The sequence below is a fragment of the Diceros bicornis genome, chromosome 14 (genome assembly GCF_020826845.1).
Source record: "Diceros bicornis minor isolate mBicDic1 chromosome 14, mDicBic1.mat.cur, whole genome shotgun sequence".
Lineage (NCBI taxonomy): Eukaryota > Metazoa > Chordata > Mammalia > Perissodactyla > Rhinocerotidae > Diceros > Diceros bicornis.
Genome location: NC_080753.1, coordinates 63470955 through 63484059, shown reverse-complemented (window position 1 = coordinate 63484059; position 13105 = coordinate 63470955). Strand labels below are relative to the sequence as shown.

General features: G+C 40.1%; 1 long non-coding RNA gene across 1 annotated transcript; it reads right to left on the bottom strand.

The window, feature by feature from the left end:
* Window positions 1-3399: 3399 nt before the first annotated feature.
* LOC131413517 (uncharacterized) lies at window positions 3400-12809 on the bottom strand. Its single transcript, XR_009221957.1, has 3 exons — window positions 12635-12809; window positions 8609-8716; window positions 3400-3495 (listed from the first exon to the last, which is right to left on the bottom strand). It is a non-coding gene; the product is annotated as an uncharacterized LOC131413517 (long non-coding RNA).
* Between the last annotated feature and the right edge of the window lie 296 nt (window positions 12810-13105).

The window sequence follows — 13105 nt, the reverse complement described above, 5'->3', positions numbered from 1 at the left end:
GAATTTCTTCTTCTTCCACCCACGTCAGTGTTGTTCCTTGTTGTGGGGATTCTTATTGTCCCATTTCCAGATCTCTCTCTGAGGAAATTGTTTGACAGGGAGTTGTAGATTTGTAGTGTCCATAGGAGGGGGTGAGTTCAGAGTCCTCCTATGCCACTATCTTCCAAACTTCTCCTAAACTTTTTTTAATAATCTTTTTTTTTGAGGAGGATTGGCGCTGACCTAACATCTGTTGCCAATCTTCCTCTTTTTCTTTTTCCTCCCCAAAGCCCCAGTAATAGTTGTATATCCTAGTTGTATGTCCTTCTATTTTTTCTATGTGGGACGCCACCTCAGCATGGCTTGATGAGCAGTGAGTAGGTCCACTCCCAGGATCTGATCCAGCAAACCCCAGGCCACTAAAGCAGAGCACACGAAGTTAACCACTACGCCACCAGGCTGGCCCCATTTAAAACTTATTTTTAACTTGTTAAAACAACAAGAAAAATGACTCAAAATCACTCTACAAATAATGTTTTCTATAAATGGTCTGAGAGTTTTAGGTGCCACACAGTAATTTCATAACACTGAATAATTTGGGACCCTGGGTTCTGGTTACAGGTGACTAGATGCTCCTAGAAAATTCCAAATCAGTTACTTCCTCATATCTTGGGAAACTTAAATGATTGAGGTCACAGAAACAGAAAAATATAACTTCTCAGAGTTTCTTCTAGTCCTTTTATTTTCTGCCAAATAATGGAAGAAATCTAGCATTAAAATTTTGTTGCCATACAAAGTGCATAATCTGCTTGCTGTGAGACAAAATCCAATTGTCAAGAGGCAAGATGGTGGCAGAGAAAGGGAATTCATTAAGTGATAAGCTAGCAAATTTGGAGATGAGGGGACTAGAGTCCTAAAGAACCATCTTAAGGGAGGGCACAGAATCTTGAAGCAGTTACATAGACCAGTGGGTTATAGGGGAGGGCATTAGGAATGTTGACCCTCTGGTGTTACAGACTATGAGTGGCCATACCAGATCTTTTGGTTGTCATTGATAATGGCTATCAGCATAGGCTCTCTGTCCCGGGGTCATCACATTCCTAAGGAACTCAAAAGAACAAAGTTATTGTCTTATCACAACTGGGAGGTACATACACAAGCAGGGGTCATAAAATCTACAGAGCAGGTATATCTCCTGGAGGGTGCATATCCAGCTGGGTTGGTTAGTCAGAGGTTATTCAAAGTTACAATATTGTTTCTTTTCTACAATATGGCTTCCTTTATGTCAATCTTGTGTTGAGCTGGTATCAATTTCAGCTGTGTAACATAGCTTTATCCTCTAGAGGGCCAAGTTTCATCATTATAAAATAACCACTGACTTTTCTGCTGAGCTGTCTAAATGCCAGGAGCACTCATGTAGCTCTTCTTCTTCAAGGAAGCTCAGTTCCCCTCAGCAGGGTAGCTGAAATTCCCATAAAACTAATTTCCTCTTACAAGTACCCATGTAAGCAGTCAATTGAGGTTTTCCTCTGACCTCACATCCTTCTCCTTTGCCCCTCATTTATTATGCCTACTTTCAGTATCTCAAACTAGAAGGCCTACCTTCTTCGGGGTCTTTGTCCCTGTGTTGCCTCTTCCTGGAATGACTCACTCCTAATTCTGGTCTCTGCTCAGTGCTGCATCTTCTCTGAGACCTTCCCTGGCCACTTGGCCTCTGCTCTCAACCCAAGTTACATCCTGTTTGCTTTCTAGCATCTGTCACCATCAGAAATTATCCTGTTTGTTTGTGAATGCATTGTCTGTCTCCTTGAACAGAACGTGACATCACAGGAATAGGGCTTTGAGCCAGTTGTTCAGTGCTATATCTTCAGTGTCCAGAACAACACCTGGCACATGGTGGATGTTTAGAAAATATTGTTGGATAAATGCATGAATAAATGAATAAGGTTATAGCCCAGAACAAATTGAGCTGTGTGGGCAGATGATGTGATTTTGTTCAGTAATGTTTCTCAATGAATGGTAAGTGGAAGAGAAGGCTCTTCAAACTGAAAGGATAGACTAACTCTAATTTAAATGGAAGTGGAGCCCAAACAAGAGTTCAAGTCCCAGTACAGTCAACTATAATACAAGAGGGAAAATGATAGACATGGCTTATGATGGTGCAAAGATGTCTGACCTGGGAACTCAGAACTGAGTTCTGAAAGGCGTTTATCAAAGCCTCTCGTCATTGCTCATTATTAGGGCAGGATAAACAAGAGCGAGATGATAAACAAGAGCAAGTATACAAAGGATTGTTAGCTGGCTATAGGAATGACCTAAAGTGTGGCTCATCTGAGAGAGCGGTCTCCCGAGGTGTGCCACAGGGCTCTGCCTTTGGTGTGGTTCTGTCTCACTTTCTCATAAACAACTTAAATGGAGGCATAGAAGGGCATGAAGAATATATTTGCAAAAAGCAAAACACTATTGCAGGGGATGACAGAATCAAGATTCAACAGAATTCCACTAGCTGAAATATCATCCCAAACCAATATGGAAAATGTAATAAAGAGAATATAGATATTTTAAATTTAAGTTTTAAGAAATCAATTTTTCAACTACCAGAAGTGAGAGGCCTGTTTAGTTGCAGTTCACATGAAAAAAATTCTGAAATTTTAACTAACCACAAACTCAATATTCACAGTATGGTTATGAAGGTCTTAGTATTAATAGAAGCATAAAGTCCATGTTCAGTGAGGGGGAGTTTCACTGCCCCACACTCTGGCCTGACCTACTTAGAGAATGCTACAGATATTCAGAGGGAGATGAGGGTGATGTTCTGCAAGGAATTTCGGGAGGAATTGGATTTGCTTAATTCAGGGGGTAAGACTCTGAAATGGGCAGGGGGAAACCATTAGGGTGAGGTAAGTGATTCAACATGATGGCTTTGAAGGAAGTCTCCTCCGTGGTAAGAGGACTTGGGTTTGAATCCCAGTGCTGCCTCTCACTGGCTAGTCCTTGAGACAAATATTGCATACCCTTAGGGTCCCAGCTGCATGCATCATCTATAAATTGAGGATAATAATCACAACCTCCTAAGGTTTTGGGGTAGATTCGATGAGACCTCTTTAAATGTTAGACCCAATTTAGATAAGGTATGGAAAGTGGTCAGAGCAATGCCTAGCATACAGTACAGGCACAATAACTAGATATCATCATTAAGAGTCAGAACACCTAAGACTCCCTAGGTGTATTTAGGGTATGGCAACAGGAAGTTTAACACCAAGGAGGGCACCATCCCAGGAACCACAACCTCTAATTCCACCCCTAGTGACATTTAGCACAATTGATGACAGACACTTACCAATCAGAGCAGTGAGCTTCTGCACTCCTGGGCGAGAGAGACTGGAAGTCTCACTCCAACACCACCAGGTGGGAGAGTGGGGAGGGGACACCGGTTCAACCTTCCACAGCTATAAGCGCTGTTACTGGGAGTGTGGTCTCATGGAAGAGCAGGCTCATTCTTCATAGCTCTGAGGACTAATGGATGGATGTGTCAATGCAAATAATCCATAATCAACCTATAAATCAAGATTGTGGTGAGTTTATTATGAGCCAACCCTGAGGGTCATATAGCCCAGGAGAGTCCTTTCACAAAGGAATGGAGCACTCCAAAGAAGTGGGGTATACAGAGTGGTTATACACCGTCAAAGAGCATGTATCACATATAGTTGGAATGTCCCTTTTACAATAGTCATGAGATTGCTTTGCCAGCACAGCAATTCGGTGAACACAGCAGGTTGGTGGTTGCAAGGTGGGTAGTCATAAGGTGAATGCAGTAGGTCAGCAATCAATCCCTAGCCTAGGGAGAGATGCTTATCCTTAAGGAAATGCTGACATGGGAGGAAGATAATCCCTATCTGTAAGGGCAATCATTCTTGTCTTTGGGACATAGTAAATACTTAAAGCAGTTGTACAATGCATGTTCAATGGCCATGTCAGGCCCTTTTGGAAAAACAAGTTCAGGCCAAATTAGTTTTACAACAAATGGCTTCCTCATATACTCCAATATATCCTATTGCTTATTATTTATTTATCAGATGTTACAGAGAAGTAACCATCAGTGCAACATCAGGAAGTTTCTCATCCACAAATGCAAAGCCCTTTATGGAAAGGTGATGTGAATTTTGTCACTGAAGCCAAGTTGGTCACCTATTCAGGGATAGTGAAGAGGAAATTTCTACTTCAGAGGAGAGTTTGAATGAATTAACATTAAAGTTCTAATTTTTGTTGTTGTTAATTCTAATTTGCCTTTGGCTGTATTTTTGTAAAGAATCTAGGGACCACCTGCCACTATGAGTTCTGACAGAGGTAGAGGCAAGGAGCAAAGTAGAGATGGAAGCATCTGCTGCTTCATGAGTGGGCAAGCTTTTATTAAGATCAGCTTTTATTAAGTTTTAGGAGGAAACTGGGGAGGGTTGTTTTGAACAAAAGTTCTTTGAAGAAGAACAAGAGTTGAGGGTGTGGCAGTTTCTCACTGGCTGCATGAGGTGGTTAGTGTGTTGTTCCTGGAGCAGGGAGGAATCTTCCTTCTTCTTAACAGCAGGAGATGAAAGTCCCGGATGGTTAATGTCCTCCCTTGTCAAAATAATTCTTATCTTCCTTCTCCTTGCTGGTTATGCAGGCTGCAACAGAGCCTTCCTTTCAGGGCTTCCTGACTCCATTTTATGTGAAATACTCTTTATTTTCACACTTCTTAACATATTTCCAACCGTGCTCAGGAAATGTCATTTTAAAGAATTTTGCATCCCACAGTTCATCTCTTTGGAGGGAGGTCTTCCAGCTGGGAAGGCGACCCATCACCTGTTATCTTCCCACACAACACCTCTCCAACACCAGCTGGGTGTCCTGTAATTCAGTTCATGCTGACACCACCTGGAGCTGGTGCAGTCCCCAGAGGTTAGGGGCTCAGTCTCGCAAGGCTGCTCCCACCTCAGACACCAGTCGCCAGTCCCAGGTTGCCACTTGTACTTCTGACCGACTGGCTATAAATTTGGGAGTTCCCAAAACCCCCTCCCCAAGTGCAATAATTTGTTAGAATGACTCACAGAACCAAGGAAAGCACTTTTCTTGCTATTCTTGGCTTATTATAAGGGATATAACTTGGGACCAGCCAAAAGGAAGAGCTTTATAGGACAAGGTATAGCTTGGGGGGCAGGTGACTTGTGGAATTTCCATGCCCTCTCTGGGTATACCATCCTCCTAGCACCTTGATGTGTTCACCAACCGAGAAGTTCTCTGAATCCCATTGTTTAGGAGTTTTATCAAGGCATAATTAACTAAATCATTGGCCACACGATTGGACTCAACCTCCAGCACCCCTCCCCTCCTCAGAGGTTGGGGAATGAGGATGAAAGTTCCAACCTTCTAGTTATGGGCTTGGTCTTTATGGTGTGGCCATTCCCTTCCTTGAACCTATCTAAAGGCCATTATGAATCACTTCATTAGCATAAACTCAAGTGTGGTTGACAGGAGCTCCTTATGGGTAACCAAGACACTCCTATCTCTCAGGAAATTTCACAGGTTTTTGAAGCTTTTTTCTAGGAACTGGGGACAAAAACCAAGTATATTGTTTACTATACCACACCTACATTCACAAATAACTCAACTTTTTCAGGCATTGACTGGCCTGGGTCAGCCTGGGGCTCTCAACTGGAGGGACTGAGAATCCATTAAAGTGTAGATTTGAAAGTCCATTTTAGAACTGCAGAGCTCCTTAGCCATCATCCAGTTCTGCCCATTTCCTTTGACAGACATCTAGTGAACACAGAAGTTCAGAGACTCTTGCCCATAGTTGCCCAGTTGTCTAATAATGTTACCACACAAAGTGCAGGATCTGCTCACTGCAAGACAAAAGCCAATCATCAAGATGCAAGATGGTGGCAGAGAGAAAGGGCAGTTTATTACAGTTTGCTAGCAAGGGGGAAGATGGCCAACTAGTGTCTGAAAGAACCATCTTACAGAACAAAGTCTACAGGCCAATTATATAGAGGGTTGGTCTCTGGGTTGGGGAGGCATTTGGTCTCAGGGTAGGAGCATCCATCTGATCTCCAGGTGGAGGCATCCATCTGGTCTTAGTTCCTGACAGTCTTTTGTTTTACTTGATATGCATCAGAGGCTGGAGCAACACCTTATACCCTGATCTTTCAGTTGTCATTGATGCTGGCTACCAGCATAGACTCTCTGCTCTGGAGTCATCACATTCCTAAGGAACTCAAAAGAACAAAGTTATCAACTTATAGCAGCTAGGAGGGGCCATAAAATCCACAAAGTTAGTCAGAGGTCATTCAAAGTTACAATATGGCTTCTTTTCTACAATAAGGCTTCCTTTATGACAACCTTCTGTTGAGCTGGTATCAATCCCCCCTTTTTTGTTCATTCCTCAATCTTGAGGGAATGGGGTGATGACTGCTCTAGCTGCTTCTTGCTGGTAAGAGACATAGGCCTAACAAGGACTTGAGGAATGACCAGCTTATAATCATAACTACCCACAAGTTCCAGAGCACTGTTCCTGGAGGGATTGATATCCTTGGGTCTCAGGGAATAGACTTGACAAGAGAATTAAGAATCTTGAACCTGAACAGAAGGTGTAACAAAACCATCACCAAAGGACCTATTAGTAAATACAGCCGTACCTCATTGGGAAGAAATTCTTATTTATAAAGAGTTGCTGGGATGAGAGGGAAGGTGACATCCCTAGCTTAGCTTTTAGGGCATTGTAAATGTTACAGGCAGATGTACAAAGCCTGCGCAACAGGTCAGTCAGGATTTTTTGTAAAAAAATTGGGTTAGGCCAAATTAATTTTAAACCAAATGGCTCCTTCATATACTCCAATATATCCTATTTCTCTCCATTTATTTATCATTCTCCCCCTTTTCCCATAGAAAACACTAATGATTAAAACATTGTCCCTCAGTGCCAGGGTGGTTGCTGCCTGCCCTGAGTCCCTCATGTCCTTTGGAGCTAGGCCTTTATCCCATTGGTTTGTCTAGTTATCCATGTTAGGGGGAAATAGTGGACAAGCATATATATATATATATATATATATATATATATATATATATATATATATAAACAGAGGGAGCATTTTATATGTTTTTCAATTAATTTTAGATTGCTGTGCAAACATTGTACATGTACTTTTTGTGACTTTTTATTATTACATTGCTTACAATTATAGAAAAGACTAGTTTTAAAATAAGTTCTTAAGTTTTATCAGAAATAGTCTTTATGAGAAAGAGAAATTCGTCAAGTCATAAAATTGATTGACCACCTTGAGTTGTTGAGCCATCACTACTTTAGCTTGCATACTAGTCTTATAACACTGAGTAAAGAAAACAGTAATTAGTTTGAATATGACTAATACAAGAATTCCGAGAAGTAATAGAAATAGAAATTGTAATCCGGATCTCAAAAAGGAACCAATACCTGAGGGAAACCAACCAAATAAATCTAGACCGGGTGTGGGATCATTCAAGGAATTCACCTGCTTTCTCATGTGCTTTAATAGGGATGACACATTGGAAGATTCACTAGGTATATAGACACAGCATTCAGTCTGAATAATTGCACATGTACCATGTTGGGAGACTGTTAAAATATCTAAGACCATTCTGTTTTGAAGGACAGCTTTCCTCATTAAAGATACTTCAGTATTTAACAAGGCTATTACTGCTTGGCTATCATTAAGGGCTTGTTGAGTAAGTTAGTCAGAGCTTCTACATGTGTTATGACATCTTCTAGCCCCAAGGGAGGAGAAAATATCGCCACTCGGTGGTCATACCAGTGGAACACTGAAAGAGCCTATCTGGCCTTAAAGAAAGGAAGATTGACAACAGGCGTTAGTTCAGTGTGAATCTTTCCCTGCATCCAAGGGAAAATCAGGGTGCAGTGTTTAAGCCATCCAGGCAGTAGCCAAGGTCAGAGGTTTGTTCCACATAACCATTAAGTTCCATTAGGAACCACCCAATAAATGCCTGGCCTTCAAGACCAGTCTGTTCCGAGTCAATCACTTTCTTTAAGCATGATAGTATTTTGAAAACCTTAAATGGAACAATTATAAAATAGGTATACAGTTTAAGCATAATAAAGGTTTAAGTGAGGTGATTTAAGGTTGGGAATACAGGCCTGGTCCTGAGTCTTGGGACAGCTGTCTACAACAGATCCTGTCTTCTTCTTATCCTGGTTTGGAGATACTTAACATTGGTCACTTGAAGTTGGGTATTAGAAATAGGAACTGAAACCCACTCAGGTGGAGAAGCCCTTTTTTTTCTTTTTTTTTTTTGTGAGGAAGATCAACCCTGAGCTAACATCCAATGCCAATCCTCCTCTTTTTGTTTTTCTCTGAGGAAGATTGGCCCTGAGCTAACATCCGTGCCCATCTTCCTCTTCTTTATATGGGATGCTGACAAGCGGTGAGTCAGTGCATGCCCAAGATCCAAACCTGCGAACCCTGGGCTGCTGAAGTGGAGCACGCACACTTAACCACTGCGCCACCAGGCCGGCCCCTGGAGAAGACTTTTTCAAATGAGAAATATGAATCCATGAGTCTATGCCTTTTGATTCTACAGTGCATGAATTGGTTAAAAGTACCTGGTATGGTCCTTTCCAACAGGGCTGCAAAGAGTCTTTTATTTGATGCCTCTTCTGATAAATAATTCTCCAGGTTATAGTCCATGATCCTTAAGGTCTGGGAGCTCTCTGTGAAAAGAATCAGCTATTAACATTTTTTTAAGTGCCTCAATAAGACCTTGACAATTATTAAGATATTTCCTTTAAACAAAGTTGGTTCATACATTTGTCTAATGGCATAGGCCATCCACTTATTATCTCGGAAGGATACAGCTGATGTTGACCAAAGGGTGTAGACCTAAGATTAAGGAGCACTAGTGGAAGAGATTTTGGCCATGAGAGATTAAATGCCTCTGAACGATTTGCCAATTGAGTTTTGATTGTGCCATTCTTTCCACCAATCCTGATGATTGGGGATTGTAAGCGCAGTGGAAATGCTGCATTATTGGCCAAATATTACAAATAGATTTAATTATTTGTCCAGTGAAATGAGTTCCCTGGTCACTGTATACATCAGTAGGAATTCTGTAAATAGGAATTATTCTCTCCAATAATAATTTATCTAAAGTCATTGCTCTTCTGTAAGGAAATGCCTCAACCCAATGTAAGAACACACAAATCATTACAAGATATGTTTATGTCCTTGAGATTGTGACATTTGGACAAAGCCCAATGGCCATAGGAAGGGGAAAATGGCCTTGTAATTCATGAAATAGTTTCCCTGGGTTATATTTGGGGCATATAACGCAACAAGTGTAGGATTTATGGGCCACTGTAGGAGAAAGTTTCCAAAAGTATTGTTTTCCCCATAAAAATCATCTTTGCAGGTGTCCAATGGGTTAATTGGTGTATATGCTGGAGCAGTGGCAATTTTGCTCCAATAGGCACTATGGGTTTCTTATTGGGCCTGAATCACATCTGTGAGGGGGTGTCAAAAATTTCCCCTTTTGACTGCTGTTATCTGTTTCTCTTCTTCCATGGTGATTTCTTGAGCCTGTGGAAGGAAATCTTTTACTGGGTTAGCAGAGTTAATAGAAAGTAGCAGGCATTCTCAAGGCTGTACAGCTTATCCAGCTTGATAATGTCTTGCTTATCATTTAAGTAAGATTCATCTGTAAACCGAATTAGATAACAGAATGTAGTCATGGTCTTTTCCTCTGGTGATGCTGGAAGCAGGGTAGCAGGGTTAAAATAATGAATAATATTTACATATGCAGTATAGGCTAAGAAGGTTTATCATCATTTACCTGACAATGCTTCCCATGCAATTTAGCATACCAAAGAAGCCTAATTAGTTTAGTATCTCCCTCTTTATAGGAAGGAAGAATAAATTTCCTTGAGAAGTCCCAAGGGCCCTCTGAAAATTCCCAGAGAAAAAGTCAAAAAATATTTCATTTAGGATATGAATTTTGGGGAGCTTGTCAAAAGTATCAAAAAGTTTTAAAACACTTAGGCAAACAAGATCAAGGGGTTGCTGATCTTGTCTCCATGAAACAATGCTTAATTATTCATTCAAAGTGACAACAGAAACAGTCAAGGGCAAAAAGAGCATTAAAACAGTCCAAAAAACCTTAATAGAGAGACCTCAGTCTTTTTGAACATAGAAAATTATTTTAACATAGTTTTTCTGTCTTTTAGATAGACTTACTCAAAGGTAAAGAAACACCTTTTATAACGTCTCAGATGAAAAGTTCAAGAAAATTATCCTTTTAAGAGAAAGAAGACTAAATTTTAATTTTGCACCAGCTTACTTTTGACATTAAAACTCATTTACTTGGATTTAGTTTAATCTTAGCCAACTTGAACATGCATAAAACTCCTCAGGGTTTTACTTTCACAAACTTTCTGTCACTTACTTTTTACATTCAGAATTTGTCCCATGCCTTCCTTTCTTCCCTTCTAGTACTTTAGGACAAATTTATCTTTCTTATCAAAACAAGCAAAAATATTTCCATTCTTTATACCTTCTTCACTGAAAACATATATCTTACTTTTCTTGAATACAAAGATGTTTCCCTTATTAATTTTTATTAGCTTTAATCATATATTAGAATTTTTAACTGTTAGAAAACTTAATTTCTGAGTAAAAACTAAATAAGCAAGCAATTATGAACTGCCTTTTACATTAGCATTCTGTGGCTTGGAAAATTTATAAATATCTTCTATAATTTCTAGAAAACTGTTACTTCATAGTACAATCTTTTAATAAAACACAAGGTGGGGGCTGGCCTAGTGGTGTAGCGGTTAAGTACGTGTACTCTGCTTCAGTGGCCCGAGGGTTCACAGGTTCAGATCCCAGGCATGCACTGAGGCACTGCTTGTCAAGCCATGCTGTGGGGGTGTCCCATATAAAGTGGAGGAAGATGGGCATGGATATTAGTCCAGGGCCAGTCTTCCTTGGCAAAAGAGCAGGATTGGCATTGGATATTAGCTCAGGGCTGATCTTCCTCACACACACACAAAAAACCCAACACGAGACATTTACTAATAGACCGAAAACACCTTTTAGTTTCTCTGTAATAAGAAGCCAAAAGTAGATAAACTTATAATTAGTGTCTAATATTTTATCTCATTTGGAAATGATCTAGATATTCAATGAATTTTTATCATTTAATTTAACGTGGCAAAACTTCAGTTTCATGTTACCAAAGAGATTTTGGAAGCTATTTTAAGTACATACTCCATAACACATAATTATTTTTAAAAGTTCACCCAACACTCATCTTTTTCACATCTATTTAGTCACTTGTTCCCAGTAATTATTTAGATTACCTACAAGATTTCATGAGACATTAGACAAAATTAGCCATCATTTTAAGTTACTATTTTTGTTAACCAGTTTTGTAATAGAGATAACATCAGCTTATTTGACCAACAAATGTAGAATAAAGGCTGCATGTCTGCATAATATCCATTGCTGATAACTCTGATGACATGCCTATTTTAGTCAAACCAATGAACTTAAATAAGCCTTTATTTGCCAAGGATTATTTCATATCACGTTAACTTGAAAGACATTTGGGTTAGTTGCATTTAGAAATCATTCTTGTAAGCGCTTACTTTAATCCAATTAAACAGAGCTCTTAACTTTAGCCATACCATCCAGAGGTAAAATATCACACACATATAACATACATATAGACACACATAAACAACAGCCAGATGTAACAAAGATTTTATAGCCTGTGTTTTTAAAAATTTTAGCAGTTTGAGTCTACAAAAGCCTCTTTTCTCTTTTTTTTCTTTATTTCAGTCTTACGAATCTGGGCTGGGCTAGATATTCTCCTTTTGTTAAGCACTTGTACAAATATGCAGAGTTCAGAGGGGAGGCTGGCTATTTGGGAACTGGTCCAGCTTTTAGACGCTCAATTTCCTGCTTTTAGTTTCATTTTGCTATAAACTCTGAACAACATCTAAGGACAGTGTAGTGGGTCAGAATTGTGCTGCTTGTGAGTGTTACTCTCTAAAGAAAGGTTATAAACACTCTTTTATGTGCCTCAGTTTCTCCCGCTGGCAGCCTAAGACCACCATGGGGGCTCAGAGCACATGGCTGACCAACCCTATATGCACTTCCCCAGACAAGCCTTTAATTAATTAACGTGAATGATAGTGAAGTTGCCTATGGGACTGCTACATATCATGAGGATTTGACTCTCTCACACTCCTACTAATGTTCTCAGTCACCTGGGAATGCCTTTCAGCCAGGAGGAGCAATGTTCCTTCTCTTCGGAGCTGAGCACATTTAGTCTCTCATTTCTCTATCAAGCAGTTTGTTCAGACTTTATAAACACAGTTCTTTCCAATTTAAAGCCAAATTAAAAAGGTCAGGCTGCACCATTCACTCCAAAAGTTCCCTCTAGGCTCCCCTGGCCTAGGAAATTCCCCCTGGTTTCTCTTTCCTAGGAAGTCCCCCCCAGGTTCTTTCTCTTACCTAGGGCATGTACTGGTACCCCCTTAAGACATCTAGTCTTTAAGGTTTGAAACAGCTTAAATAAACTCTGGACCATCGACTTGAAATAAGGAGGTCTGGGTTTCAGGAGAACTCACCAGGGTCACCTGAAGAATGCAGTGATCCAGAGGGGCTCAATGGGCCCAAATGCCGGTTCAGTGTAGATTCCAGGTGGTCTCTGATAGGTTTCTCTGAAATCCTACCGCAACTATGACAAGAAATGTTGATGTGAAATAACCAAAAACCATTCTATAGATAAGAGAAATAAGGTGAGTTTACTTGAGTCAGAGTGAGGATTATAACCCAGGAAGGCCTTAGAAAGCGTTCTGGAGAAGCTTGGTTTTCAGTACAGTCTTATATCTTTTTAGAACAAAGAACATACATTAAACACACCCAGGATATATTTTCATCAAAATTTCAAAGGTATTCAGTTGCAAATTAGCAGGTCAACATCACTGTGATGTCAGGATAGGGACTAATCCAGGTGTTACCAATAGGGCGTTACCAGTAGGGCATAGGAGGGGAAGTATGTATTCTTATCTTAAGAGAGTGCGTTCTTTAATGGTTAA